Here is a 15,354-nt window from a genome sequence, read left to right as displayed (position 1 = left end):
GCCTACGCTACTTCTTATTACTGAAATATTGAATATTAATTCGGGATAGATCTTGCTCTTCTAGACTGTGGCATCGAGATGTTATTGATCAAAGATTGCTTTTCTGCTGTATGATTTATAATACTAATAATTCGAAGTTCTTATATACCGCTTTATCACAACCTAGCTCGTAGGTCGTCTCGAAGCGGTTCACAAATTATTATCCGTGGTTATAGGGCCTTTGCAACCAGCCAATACCTTTCTCAACTCCCTGGGGAGCATACAGTCGGTGCTGCCATTTCGGCGCTCACAGCTAGCGTTCATCAATTCTAGCACTGACCAACAACGTACTCATTTACAGATAAGTAGACTGGAACAAGCAGAGTAACGTATCTTGCTCAAAGATACAACACAGTGCCGTGACGTGTCTCGAACTCGCAACCCTTTGGTCACGTGCCCGGGGTCCTATCACTAGACTATCGTGCCTCCGTATATAGTTTATATTTACAAGTATAACTCTGTATGAGTTGATAGTCATCATCAAGAACTAACCAATCTAAGTTCGTATTTTAGTGACTGTTTTTTCAGTCATGAAGTAAACCTTTTAAATAAAAATGTTAACTATAAACCTGTTTTTGGAACCATCATGTAGAGCGGTCTTCAAATCACCATGTAACTTATAAGGATACAAAAACATAGGTAAATATTATACAAATTAAACATGTCAGCATCCGTTGAGTATATGTGTATTTATTAAGATATTGATCTGGAATAAGGCTAACTAGACCGTAAATCACTGGGTAAGTTTGGACACCAGTTAAACAATGACCAGTGACAATTGTTTGGGTATTATTGGGAAAATAAAATGTGTACATAATACATAATACATCTCCAGCACATATGCAGGCATACACTTATAGGGAGATATAAGCCAGGTGACATAGGACAAGTAGTTAGCTCCTGATAAGGAAACTCCTGCGAATTCCTCAAAACTGTTTTATTAATTATATGCTAATTGTATTGATTGTATTACTTGTATATCTATAAAGCGCTTTAGAATGGCTTATTCTAGCTAGATAGGGCGCTATATCAGATGTTGTATATTATTATTATTACATATTCTGGTCAAAATTGCAGTGCATTCTGACCTCTTGGCCCCTAACTTTTAAAAACAAAATGAAAAAACAATATTTTTTTCAAAACATTTTTATGAAAAAAAATCATATGTCGTGGACAACATGTTGATAGGTTGACGAGGTCCCAAGGCAAGTTCCCAGGATAAGGTTTATGATTGTTTTCACATTCATTCACTTGAGGTCACTCTTCTGCAAATGTGGCCCCTTTTTCTCAACGACAGGTCGCGTTTCTACACTTTCTCATCAATCTAGACATTGACAGGCATTTCCTGTGACGATCTAACCCTTTAACGATCATTAGGAAGGACGTTTTTTTGAATGACCACTCGGTATGCTGAATGACCACTGTTTTTCACTCTTAACAACATGACACCGGACTGGTCAGTATAATAGGGCTAGTTTGGCATGGTCAACTCCAAATTTTCACTTTCACTAAATGCATTGTGTGTCCACTTTACTTGCTGACGTGTATGTAAATACAACCCTGCAGGAAGCACAGATATATTGCCATTTAGTATTTACAGTCTCATGAATCCGTAGGGAGAACCTGACAGGGTGTCGTGGACACACAATACACGTGCTTCAGAATACAGATCTGTCATATTATGTAAATTCATATTCAAGTGCAGCTCTTGAAATGGAATTTAGGGCTCCATAAAGTGTTGGTGTTAAATGTTTCCCTTCGAAACTGGTACACTATGGAAACCCCAATATCTGTTATACAGTGTACATAGGAGAATATCTTACTGGGCTTACACCGTCTAGATCCAGTTTGAAAAACGCTTTATTAGCTTAACCTATCTTAAAATCAAATTTTGAAACTTATTTATTTTAATAACCATGTGCATTAGTTTAAGCATTTTAGTGTATAGTTTTTACAGAGAACTGTTCGAATTCCAGGATAGGTTTATTATATTTTGTTAGTTTTAAAAACTATGAGGATATCATCTTTTTAAATATTTTTCTTTAGGCTAAGAAGCTTTATAAAAACTGACTCTTGGTCTTCACGCAACTTAACATTATCTGTATTATATTGACGACTGTTAACACAAAAACACCCACTTTTTGAAAGAGAACAAATCTCCAATGGAATTTTTATCAAACGTCATAAAAAAGAATAATGTCTGAATGGGAAACGGCTGCATATTTATTGAGGCCATGAAGACAGATAAATGTCCCGTACCTAATGCGACTCCTGCCTTGTGTTGGGAACAAAGACGAGCAGGCAGGATGCATTCCACTTCAGTAGGACGACCGGGGACAAACGCTCAAACGATGGTGTCTTGCTCTGACTGTTACACTGATGACGGTCAGTGGTAATATACTGTAATAGAAAGAGAAGGAACATTTAATATTCAGGTTTATTTTTTGTTGTCATTTTTTAATGGTGTTAGGATAACAATGGAATATTGAAACAGTTTAACCGTTTTTTAATTAATTTTAGTTGATTTCATTAGTTTGCACAACTTTTCATTAATGTTTATTTACAAAAAAAATTGTATTTTTTGATAGTCTGTACACAATAAAACCTTGTATAAAATTAAGATAAAACAATTAAACTGAATGAAGCAAATAAGAAGTCATTATATTTTGTTTTATGAAATATCAGTTGCTAAATTACTGGCTGATTATAAGGGTACTTGTGCATATTTCCCACACAACAGGTGGCGAAGATCAAAAGCATACCACATACTGTAGTTCGCATTCCTATGAGAATTTGTGCTTTTGCAGCACAAATACAGAGACGCTTCATGTGCTACTGTATCGACAACAGTAGCACCTTTTTGCACACGTTGTATCGAACCAAAACAAGCATCAAGAACAGATCGCTGATGAATCTTGACTGAATATATTTGTTATTTTATTGTTTGTACATGCTGTCACTCGATGGTGAATCGTTCATTCGTTTGTGAAACGAATCCATCATTATCAAATTTTAACATGACCTAGTGCATTTGCCACATGCATGTTTCCAGACAGTCTGGACGCTATGCAGAATCGAAACAGAGCCAGTGCTACGCCAACTTATTAAAGTCTCATTAGATACACGAATTCAACAGGTAGCAAGCTATCCTCATTTCAAACTGTCTCCCATTTCCATCAAAACTGAAAACGATAAATGTCGAGCGCGTGTTTGAACAAATTTCTTAACGTAATAAAACTGCATGTAAAGTTTTGTTGTGTACAGACACCAAATCACGATAAAATGCATTGATAACTGACCCAGTATTGGAAAAGATCAAAGTCTCATTATAGAAGGGAGTAAAATTGTGATAATAAAATAACAACAAATAGCAACATTTCCTGCAGATAAAGACCAAAGGTCAAAGATTAAGCAAAACGTGACCCTGAACTCTTGAATGAAAATGGTTTAATGATATTTATTGCCGTGCTTTCGTTTGATGTGTTATTCTCCTAGATTGTAATTCTCAAACATCACAAAACATCAGCATATCAAAATGCAACCACGTTATATGATTGACGTGCATACTTTAGTTTACACCAGCGTACGTCCTCTTCTTTCGTGATTACTTATTATATATTCATCCTTTGAAATATTTATTTGATGTAGATGGGAATTGCTTTATTTAGAAACGAGACATAGATGCCATAATCGGTTTGAATAATGGAATGCATAGCATGAATAGTACAAATCGCATAAGCAAACTTAATTAGGAAACAAGTACTGTGTAAAGTACTAATATAAATCCTTCTCACCTTTTAAACAAACCATTGGCCTTAAAAATGGCTTATATTTGATAACACTACACAAACGAAGAATAGAAAACGTATGGTAAGGGACAAAATACATTGATATTCCATGAAATAGTAAGTAATCATATCATTATGAAAACATTTGAGAGGTTTTTCAAAACTCCACACCATAATTGGTTGAATAAGACCATATCAGTAGTTTGGTGAATCTGTAAATTTGTGACGAAACTTGTACCAGCATACGCCTACTAGATTTTTTGTCACCAAACAGTACTTATTTCAAGATAATCTGCATAATTTAGTTTTTACGTATTTAAAATGTTATATTAAGTGACATCGATTTTCACAAAAAAATCTTCAGTTTACACAATATGAATCTTGGACTGATGACCTTCATTAACGTAATGAATGCAGTTAAATATTGACTTTGTGTGGCTTGCTACATCGGCAAACAGCGTTAGATATGTCCCTCCTTGCTTACTGTTTCCAGTTATTATTTTAAAGCGCTATGCAGTTATCAAGCTCAGGACAATTATACATCCACCAGCTCCTTCGACTCCTTTTTTGTCCGAAATCTGCCTGTGTGTTCAGCGAATCACCAGACCGAACCACGTTTGTGTAGTCTGTTTTACGAGCCGCGGGGTAAAACGTGTACACCGATAATACCCAGACAATCTCGTGAATATGGAAATGAATGAATGGTTAAACGTCATGCTTCAACAGTGCTCGATCTAAGACCGCTGTTCATGCCCATATAATTCATATTCAAACTTTAAACCTAGTTCTAATATTAATATCAATGAAGATAACCTTCTCATTTATATAATATACCTTTCAATTTCTTTGTTTCATATCTGTTCCCCCTTTGTTTAACAACTTATGACATTAGCGAATTGACGGAAGAACGAGCTGATAAAATACTATTAATTTACATTTGGGTGTGAGGTTTCTTTGTTAGAATATTTATAGACATGGACTATGTAAACGTCATATAAAAGGGAATCATTTAACTCTTTAGGCGATAGAGAATATTTTAATTTCATTAAAAGGATTTCCAAAAGATATCAGAGACTGTTTAATTATAATTCATCATCGCTTCCGTAATAAAAATAAACAAATATTGAAACATGTTGTCAATGAAATTATTTAGACTGGAAAATTATCGTAAATCTGCCATCGATTTTGTATCCCATTAAGATTATCAAAAATCTGAATCGATATAGCACACCACATAAATTATTAATCTTATCACCGTTAATAGATATTGAGAAAATATTATTACATATTGAATCAAATTGCTCGTATATACCATTAACAACAAATTAAAGGTTTTAAATATTTAAAACAAAGTTACACTAACCTTAACTTGTACATCAAAAGGGTTTTTTATAGATCATTTAGAATATGTTTTCGACTTTCAAAAGTTAGCGATGACCCTTGATTTTGAAAGAACATTTATATTTGACATGTGTGATGGCTCGTCAAGATCAAAGACAAATGCTATTTGACTTCTGATGTTGCTTAGTTCTAATTGGTCAAATAGATGAACTCTATTATAGATTCAAATAATATTTTTTATTAACGTTGGGAATTATGTGTTTGAATGCTAAGAAATGCGTGTAGCCGTTCTACCACTCACAAAAACATACCCACCTACACTTCCCACGATATTTTGGCTACTATAGAATCATTTATTTACGTGGGGTTAAGATTTCGTGGTTTTCATATACTAGCCTGTTTCATGGACACTAAATTTCGCTGATTTCTGATTTCCCCCTATATATATCATACCAAATTTATGTTTTCGTGGGGATTTAATTTCGTGGATTTTTGTTATCCTCGAAATAAATGAAATTTAAGGTCCCACGAAAATTGATGATTTTACGGTATGTTTTGCATGAGAACTATCTTACTATTTAACTATACTCAATCTTTGTGTATCATAATACCAGCTCAGTTTGTCTGCGATTTTGATTAACGATGCACTTGGTTAGTTGGTTTTAATGTCTCTTAATTCCCAATGTTCCTAATTGTACCTCTGACTGTGTCTGTTGACGCTGTGCTGTATTTTTACCGATATTGCTTTGACTGAACTGACAATTTTTCACTGTAGCAATGCAAGCACAACGTGGTTATTTTTGACCTAGCAGGCTGCTGTGGTATTGTAAAACACATTTCAAAAACAGTTACGATGATCTAGACAATACACGACGTCGAATGTAGTATACCAGCGACCTAAGACTTCAAACCAAAATTTGAATTTATTAAGTAAATTATAAACTGAGATATTAAGAATCCCTGTTCCATTACCAAAATCTCCAACTTAGTGTTAAAAACCGTATTTTCCGTCATGACTATACATTTGATGTGTTATGTTCTAAGATTGTAATTCTTAAACATCACAAAACATCAGCATATCAAAATGCAAACACGTTACACGATTGACGTACATACTTAATTTTACACCAGTGTATTGATGTAGATGGGAATTGCTTATTTAGAAACAAGTCAAAGAGCATTGTTCAAAAGAATATCATACCTAGTGGGACTTTTATGAGAAAAAATAAAGATAAAATAAAGGATATAAATATATTATCATAATTATATATCGATTTCACTAGGACAATCCGTAGCGCAGTGGGACAGGCAGTTTTTTGTCATCGTTGTTAGTTTTATTTTACCTTCGGTAAAAATAATTCTGAAAAATGTTCTGAACCGCTAAATCAGCGAAACCCCAAAACAAAAGGAAAGTCAACTTGAACTCACACCGGAACATATTATAGGAGGATAAACAAGAATGTCTTTAACACGTGTGATACACGTTATGACAAACTTCAGGTTGAGTATTACTGTTCAAGTGACTCATATTCAAATCATATCAAATGTCTAAAAAGTCAGAATAAAATGTCAATGAGTTTTGATTTTTTTTCTCCAGGTTCTGCTTTTTACACTGATAACGGATATCTGTATACCATACAATATGTCTAACTGTAAGAAATGTAACCAAATTATTAATTTACTATATTTACATTTCTACTGACCTTAAACTCAATATACCTACTAAATATTTTTCAATGAACTTTTCAGTTGGCGTATGCATGCATCAGCATATTATCAACCTGATTACTCCGTTATTCCGCGGAGCGCTGGAAGTAGTTCTATCAACAGATTGATTTCAATTTGTTGGGTATTTTTTGTCAGTTTTCAATCTATTTAAAGAAAAGTATTTTACATCATAAGTTGTGTTTTCGTTGTAATCAATGCAAACAAGTTATTCATCTTACCAGGGCGACGTCTTACAGTGAGTGATGACGTCAAAAGTTCGGTACCTTCCATGGTGTTAGACTTGCACAGGAACGATATTTTAGAAATTATCCAAAAAAATATCAGTATCGCACTGAATGTAAATATAAAAATGTAAGTCTTTTTTGTTGAGGTTTATGGGGTAAAAACCTCAATAGGTCTTGAGACATTGAGGTTTATTCTCCATAAACCTCAACAAAACAGTTAATTGTCCTATTCCTACCACAGTCAAAACAAAATGTCTCGTCGTTGTGAAAGTATATCGAATGCCTGACCCCGACAAACCACTCAGGTCTATAATGTGGGTAGGTAACGAGGTGGTGGTTATACTTTTAGTTTGCTTGAAGTATGGCAAAATGTGAATATCAGTATTATCAATACAATTTGTCTATAAAAATATAAACCTAATTTATTTTTAATGTGAGAGAAAACCGGAGTACCTGGAGAAAACCCACGTGGTCGGGAAGGTGACACCATACCTTTCCACGTCCGATCGGGGATTCGAACACCTGCCGCCTTGTTGAAGGCGCTGGTCGACCACCCAGAATATACAATATGTCTATCTTTCACTTTAGTAAGGCTATACAGATATACGTTTCTGTTATGTAAAAAAGAAGTAAGTCTAGTTTATAGTGTGTTTTATTTGGGTCGATTAAACATGTTCATTTACAAAGGCAGTGTATAGAGATGATTGGGAAACAAGTATTAACGTATTTATACATATTCTGTCTCATCGTAAGTAATAAACTGATAATACATGTACACTTTTACAGTGCTAGCCTGAAAGATTATATAAAGTTTGAAAAATAAAAATAATAAAGTATCTGATGAAATTTCACCTAGAAATGAGTCTTCGATATGCAAATAAGTCAACGTCCATACTTTCCCCATTGTTTGATAGATTTAATGTTATAAACTTAAATCGAAATTCAGAATTCCTTGAAGGGAGGGGACCGTCATACGGCAATATACGTGTAGATTTGTAATGTGTAGACATACGACGACAACATGGACCTCAGTTGAAATATGCTCTGAGGTGTGTCATTTTATTTGCATAGTGCACACATTCGTCTTGATTAATGTGCCTTACGCAGACAATTTTTTAGTCACGGATGTCAAAATTGGCGTTGTCTAACATGATGGTATATTTTTAAAATGAAAAAATACCAATAAACTTATGGCTTTTCCGAAACTATAGATTGAAAAAATTATCAATGTTTTTAGATTAAGAACAGATATATGATCATTCATTTGAAATACATATAACTTTTCAATGAATAAATTACATCTCAAGATTTTGTTGTTTGTGAACAGTAATTAATTCATCGTTTATTACTAATTGTAATATCTATCACTATCCAACGTCAATTACTACAAATTCATGAACATATTATGAAATAAACAACAATGGTGTATCATAACAAGATTTCAAGATCTTATTTACACCCTGGCACACTACGTGTGGAACAAAAGGTCACATATTAATACATTCATACCAACAATGAATACAAAGCATTATTGCTATTAGTATTCTATCAACAGTCTAGCCACACCCTAAAGCACTACATCGTGCGCGCGGCTCGCGACTCTACGTATTTTCCGCGGGCTCGTCGCGTGTCTGTCACGTTATCTCGCGACCTGTTGTTGAATGTATTTAATGTTTTATAGAAGTGTGTGTTGCGCCTCCTAGCGGTCCCCGGCCAGGCTGACATTGTATGAATTTTAACAAGCTGGAGGGACCGACTTGTCTTCAGTACGATCCCATATAGATATGGCCATTCTACCTTTGACTACAAGCCACTGTAGGTAATCACAGCCCGCTATCACGATTACTAAAGATTCGCCATTTCTTTTTGATTTTAAACCAAGTAATAAAACTATAAAAGGGGGCAACAATGATTAAAATTCTACCTTTTACAATAATATATTGCATTGATAGGAAAAATTAATCCTTTGAATATTTGATATCGTTAGAGTTAAATGATCGCAACACTGAACAAAGAATGCAAAAAAATAATGCACTGAGTTTATCACTTTTCTTGCCGTCAGAGGCAAGGTTAAAGATAATCTCGAAATATTTTGATATGATATAAAAGATTTAATTACCCAAACTATTTTACCTGGACGAATGTTCATGTTTGTTACACATCAATGCAGTTAAAGTTACCCTTCTCTGGCTCCATACGGCTTAAAATATCTTTAAATGTCGGCCATAAATTAATCCGATACATTTGAAACCCATGTGCAACAGATTACGTTTAAGAATATGACTACACTATCTAACAATCAATTAGGAGTGTTATTTTTATTTTGAATAAACCTGAATGACATTTATTCATACTACATGTGTATATATTTAGGTTAACGATCTTATAGAGTTAGCGAATATAATGTTGAATTTAGATTAATTACACATATCCTTATCATATCTAACAGAAAATTATGAGAGAGGGGCAGAGAGACAGGGAGAGGCAGAGAGGCAGAGAAACACAGAGAGAGACAGACGTATACAGGTAGATAGAGAAACAGACAGAGGTATAAACAGAGAAGAAATGATCTTGAAAAAACCTGGCATTATTATCTATTTTTTTTGTGTATGAATATACCATTTTTAATGGCTGCTTGCACAATTCGTGTCAGAATGTATTGCATACCGCTATACTAAACTTATTTATAAAATGTTGTTTATTCTTATTAAAATACACAAATTGCATGACGTTTTCAAGGTAAGAACATGCTAAAAGGTCACAAACAGTTACGAGCTATTTAAACAACGGCATTGGAGGGGTAACAGCTTTAATAGACAGGACAAAACTTAAAGTGTAAATACATTATTACTTTTACACAAACAAATATGACACTATTCTCAGATAACAAGAAAAGTGTACAGATGTTCAGGATTGAAATAAGGGTGATTTAAAACCCATTAACTGACAAAGAGACTAATTGACGAGAACTAGTGTTATTTTTCTAGCTATATACATCCGACATGTCGAAGTTTCACATTTGTTGCCACCATAGAAAGGATTGATTGGTGTGGCGTGTGTCGTAATTGTATACATAGCATTGTGCTATCTAACCAGAAACATGGTTTATAGGTTGACATGTGGCGTTGGTCATTCATCATCACAATGTTCGTCACCGTTGAGGATAATCTACCTCTGTATACCTACAGCCATTAACTTGCTCTATGTACTTTAATTCTTCTCTTCAGTGAAAATTTGATAGGAAGGAAAACAAATTTATCATGCAGACTTTACTTTATATAATTATTTACTATTAAGTAGTTTAAATAAATAATCTATGTATTATATAACTGTGAAGTTGTGAATACACTTAAATAATTCTACTACTCATACCAAACAACATTGATATTACTGTTTATATCCGAATTCAAGAGAAGTCATTACTCTTTCATAAACAGACCTCATATGCACATCAAATTCATAGTTCCTTAAAAGATGCAGTATAATAACGTTTAGGTTGTAATTGAAATTTCTTATATAAGATATCATATGGTTACCTCATATTTAACGACCTATCGCAAAGTTAATGCAAACACAACTTGTGTTCATACAACGAAATGTTGAACTGTCCTAGGTCAACGGGTGTGATAAATGATTGATCGATACATTCCTCCTTCTAATCAATATGGCTTTCCTTTGATATCCTGTCCTGATAATGCGGTTGTGTAAAGGCATGCAATTTGTTTGTTGCAAGGGAGGTAATACAAAAACAAGGCATTGTTAGTAATATGGGACAAAACCATTGTTCAGGTTTGTTTTTCCCATAATGTACTGGAATGTCTAGTCTTTGTGATACGTTTTTGAAAAGCAATGACGGTTTAATACATGAGTATTGGGTCAAAAGGAACGCACATTACATGTAATACACGCATTGCATCAAATTGGATCAAGCTACTTTGTTGAAGAGATGTGTTAAGTCGAATTTTAAATCAAAAATTTAAAAAGTAAATCGAAAAGTAAAACAACAAAAAATGTACAGAAATGGGAGATATTTTGAGAATGGGCATTATGAATCACGGACAGTTTATATTTTTTGTCAACTTTACATCATCATTCCAATATCAAAACAAACACAAAACAGGTAGTAAAAACCTTATTTAATTCTTTATAAAGTATTAAAGAAAGTCTGGTGAGCACTTGTCGCAATTCTTAAGTGCATAAACGCACACATGATATGATAAGTGAATATATGGAAAGTATGTGGCTACGTGGAGATCTTGGTTTTGTCTGAAAAACAAGTTAAAGCGGCAGTGATGCATGCAGGCTTTCTGCCTTAATCATAGGTTGAAATGATAAATGAAATGTTGTTTGTGAGTAAGAGCGAGGGGCGGGTTCTTAGGGACAGGTGTAGATGGTGTTATATGATATGGGTCTCACCAGGCACGCGTACATCAACACTAAAACGAGGCTTGTTGATACACACGTAGGTATAGTTTTACTATATCACGGTATCATATTTTAGTCTCCAATCTTGTCATATTAAATCCGATCATTAATAAGAAGGAAAATGATATTGTTTAGTAAAATTGAATGTGAATTCAGTTACAATAATAAATAAATTTATAGCACCCTGGTTTTTGAAAACGAGGTCAATGACACATACCTAAGATGAATTAAAATTGGAATACTATGTTGAGGCGCAGCAATACATATAAATACTGGTTTAGTATTGATTGTTCTTGACGATTTTATCTTAAATAAATGAAGTATTCAGTAAAAATGATAAAAACAAATGTGTTATAATTTTTGTGGACTGGATGGAATAAACTACATAATAAAATCATTTTGGATTTAAATTGTGTATTAGGTTTTCATATTGATTGAAAAACATTTTATTTAATAATTTTAAAAACGTCTTATAAATTATAATAACAAATAAACAGCAATGAGTTATGTCCCTTATTTTATCAAACAATTTTAATTTCATATAAGTGTATATATAACTTTTTCAATTGTAATGAAAGTAAATAGACGTATTATATAAATCTCGTACACACTGAATAACAATTACTATCCACGCAAATAATTAATTTTGGTGGGAAAACAAAATAAATACCAAGAAATTTAAAAAGTCGTCTATATTTTAGATTTTTTTTATTCTAAAACTTATTTATCAACAAAAGGATCTTGTTATCTTTTCTATAGTACACTTGTATTGACACATTCGTTATGACTGCAACAGTTCAAACATATTCATTGATTCTGAAGTAACACATATTTCTGACATATGTATATACAGTATATAAATGTATATAATCTATTACAAAGGGCCCAATTGGTATTTTTAAGTCAACTTTTTGATATTATTCAATAGTTTTCTGTTTAAACACATGTATATCAAATAATATAGTACATATAGAAAAAACAATCGATACACCTAACAAAATATAGTACAGTGGTATACACATAAGCATTGCAAATACTTATAAAATACTTATATACTTATACAATAATCATAAAATTTATATAAATATTCATAAAATATTTATAAAATATATAAAAGATATTCTTCAATTATCAAATTTATAACGACAGATAATTATCGATTATTTTTTTTTTAAACTAATAAAATACTTAAACACAATAATTATAAAATTTATAAAATATTGAAAAAATTCTTAAAATTTACAAAATAAAAGGTTTCCTTCAATTATGAAATCCCTCACACGTACATAACAACAAAAAGTGACCATATCCTTTCATTAATAATCAGCACACAGATTTATCGAGCCATTATTTTCTCATAATAAAATAAACCCATTTTTTCAACAAAACAAAAATATAAAAAAAATCCATTTAACACCAGAAGGTAACTGTTTGCTTGAAGATAAACACTCGTGTTTTTAATCAAAGATCTGCAGCTAAACAAATAAAAAAACGAATAATAGACATATAGCAAAAATCAATAAATTTTCAGAGCAGCGCCATAAAAACTACAATTTTATCAGTTTATAAATGATCTTTTGAATATGGCGTCTTCTCCTTTTTCGAGATCCATTCTCATTTGGCTTACAGATATCTTGAATATTATTTGGCATTTATCGGTGAATCACGGGAAACACTATAGAGTGATTAAGCTTACTGGCCGGGTTGTCAAGTATAAAGAAATAAATGTAGAAACTTGACATCGCTTGCACGACTCCAACTAATCCTCTCAGTTACGCAGTTTTACAGGTGGTTTAAACGTAGAGTTAAACTTATTTGAACTTAAAAGTTCTATTATATAGCAAAAATATTGTTTGGGTTTACAATTAGGACTCTAAATTGACCCGATAAGTAGGACACGTGGAATGAGACCAGATGAACTGATTCAGAGCGCGCGAGATCAACTGGTGGGTATCCACCGTGTCGTTATAAGCACAATAAAGTAATATTGGGGATAAGAAGATTCCGGAACAGAATTAAATTAATGTTTGGGCGTCGAACAGTGGGGAAATATATTGTTAACGATTTTAGGAGACTCATTCTACTTTACATGCTTTAGACCGAGCAGAGCCCCAGATACCAGGGGCGGGAGCTCGTCCAAATAGTGGACACAGTGGAGACTATACCATAGCATTATCAAGTATATATTTGATAAATTTTTCCGGATAAATTTGATGGGTCTTTTTTTTGCATTAATATATCGCAATTGAAAAATGATTTATAGTTAGAATTAAGCAAATAAATTTAACACAACAAGATAAATGAATATAATAATCTTTAACATTCGATTAAGACTAAATTCCACTTGTAATGAAACTGAGTAAATATAGTTTGATATAGTTAACATACAATCCTGTGTCTACGACTGAATAAAACCGACGAGTACACAGTTCATTGGTAGAATAATGACAAAGCTGCTTTTATGAAGGGGAAACAGGTCTTATCGACTAATCTGATGCGTACATTGTTCATTGAGAAATTGAAGACAAAGCTTTGTTTATGATATAAAGAAGCTCGCCATACCGGCTAACACAAGGTGTCAAACAGTTAACGCCGGAGTTCTGAATCATAAACAGTATTCATTGCACGGCATTATTTATTTCGTTTTCAAAAACATCTTGCCAAGTTTATCTCGCCATGCCTGACTAATTTATATAATTGTGCTATTAGAAACATCGGCTTTCGAAATCAGAACCTCCTAACTGTGAAGATACGTTATAGACCCCACTCGTCCGTACCTGACGGTTTTCATTCAGCCATCTGTCAAGTCAAATGCCGGGACACTGGCGCGCGCGGCGCACGCGAGGGAAACAAACGTGTCGCCATTATTGGCCTTCTGCGCGCGAGTCACAGCGTGATCGATGAACATAGACATGAATTACTTTACACATGTGATGAGTACAGAACGAAATCGTCTCACCTTTACTCTAACCAAACAGCTTTTTATTCGGATAATGGAAACCATAAGGTTGGAGTAATGTGGCCAAATTACTCTAAATTGAGGTAAATTTGTATTTCGCCAGTCAAACGTACCAATTGTTTACTGCTTCTTGGTGTGTGCAGTCACGCGCTACATAATATTGATGTAGACTAGGACGCCCGTTGAACGGGTCATAAAGACTTGTCTATAAATTTGTTCTTTTACCTTCTTAAATATTGAGTCCGCTCATGTAATCACCCATATATCAACGGCGTGTGTCATACAGCTTTCACATTCCATCAATGACCCAAGCAACATATTTTCTGACTGGAAAACATTGTCATTGCCAACAGAAATAGCATGCTTGGTGTTCATATAGGAGGCACGGTAGTCTAGTGGTAGGACGCCGGGCTCTTGACCGAAGGGTTGCGGGTTCGAGTCACGGCACGGCACTGTATTCTATCTTTGAGCAAGATACTTTACTTCGCTTGTTCCAGTCTACTCAGCTGTAAATGAGTACGTGGTTGGGCAGTGCTAGAATTCTAGAATGCTAGCTGTGAGCGCCAAGATGGCAGCACCGGCTGGTATGCTCTCCAAGGGCCCTATAACCACGGATAATAATTTGTGAACCGCTTTGAGACGACTACGAACTAGGTTGTGATAAAGCGGTATATAAGAGCCTCGAATTATAATTGTTATTATTAATTATTCATATTGTTTCTTCCTTGCAGGTTCTAAATCAAGGGCCAAACATAAAATATTTTGTGTTTCTGGTAACCTTTCCTACACGAAGATTTTGTGCTTACCCTAAACGTTTTAAAACTATTTTCAAAGAAGCACTGTTAAGGCC

Source organism: Mizuhopecten yessoensis, unplaced genomic scaffold (assembly GCF_002113885.1).
Source record: "Mizuhopecten yessoensis strain PY_sf001 unplaced genomic scaffold, ASM211388v2 scaffold7713, whole genome shotgun sequence".
Taxonomy (NCBI): Eukaryota; Metazoa; Mollusca; class Bivalvia; order Pectinida; family Pectinidae; genus Mizuhopecten; species Mizuhopecten yessoensis.
This window is presented reverse-complemented; position numbering follows the sequence as displayed.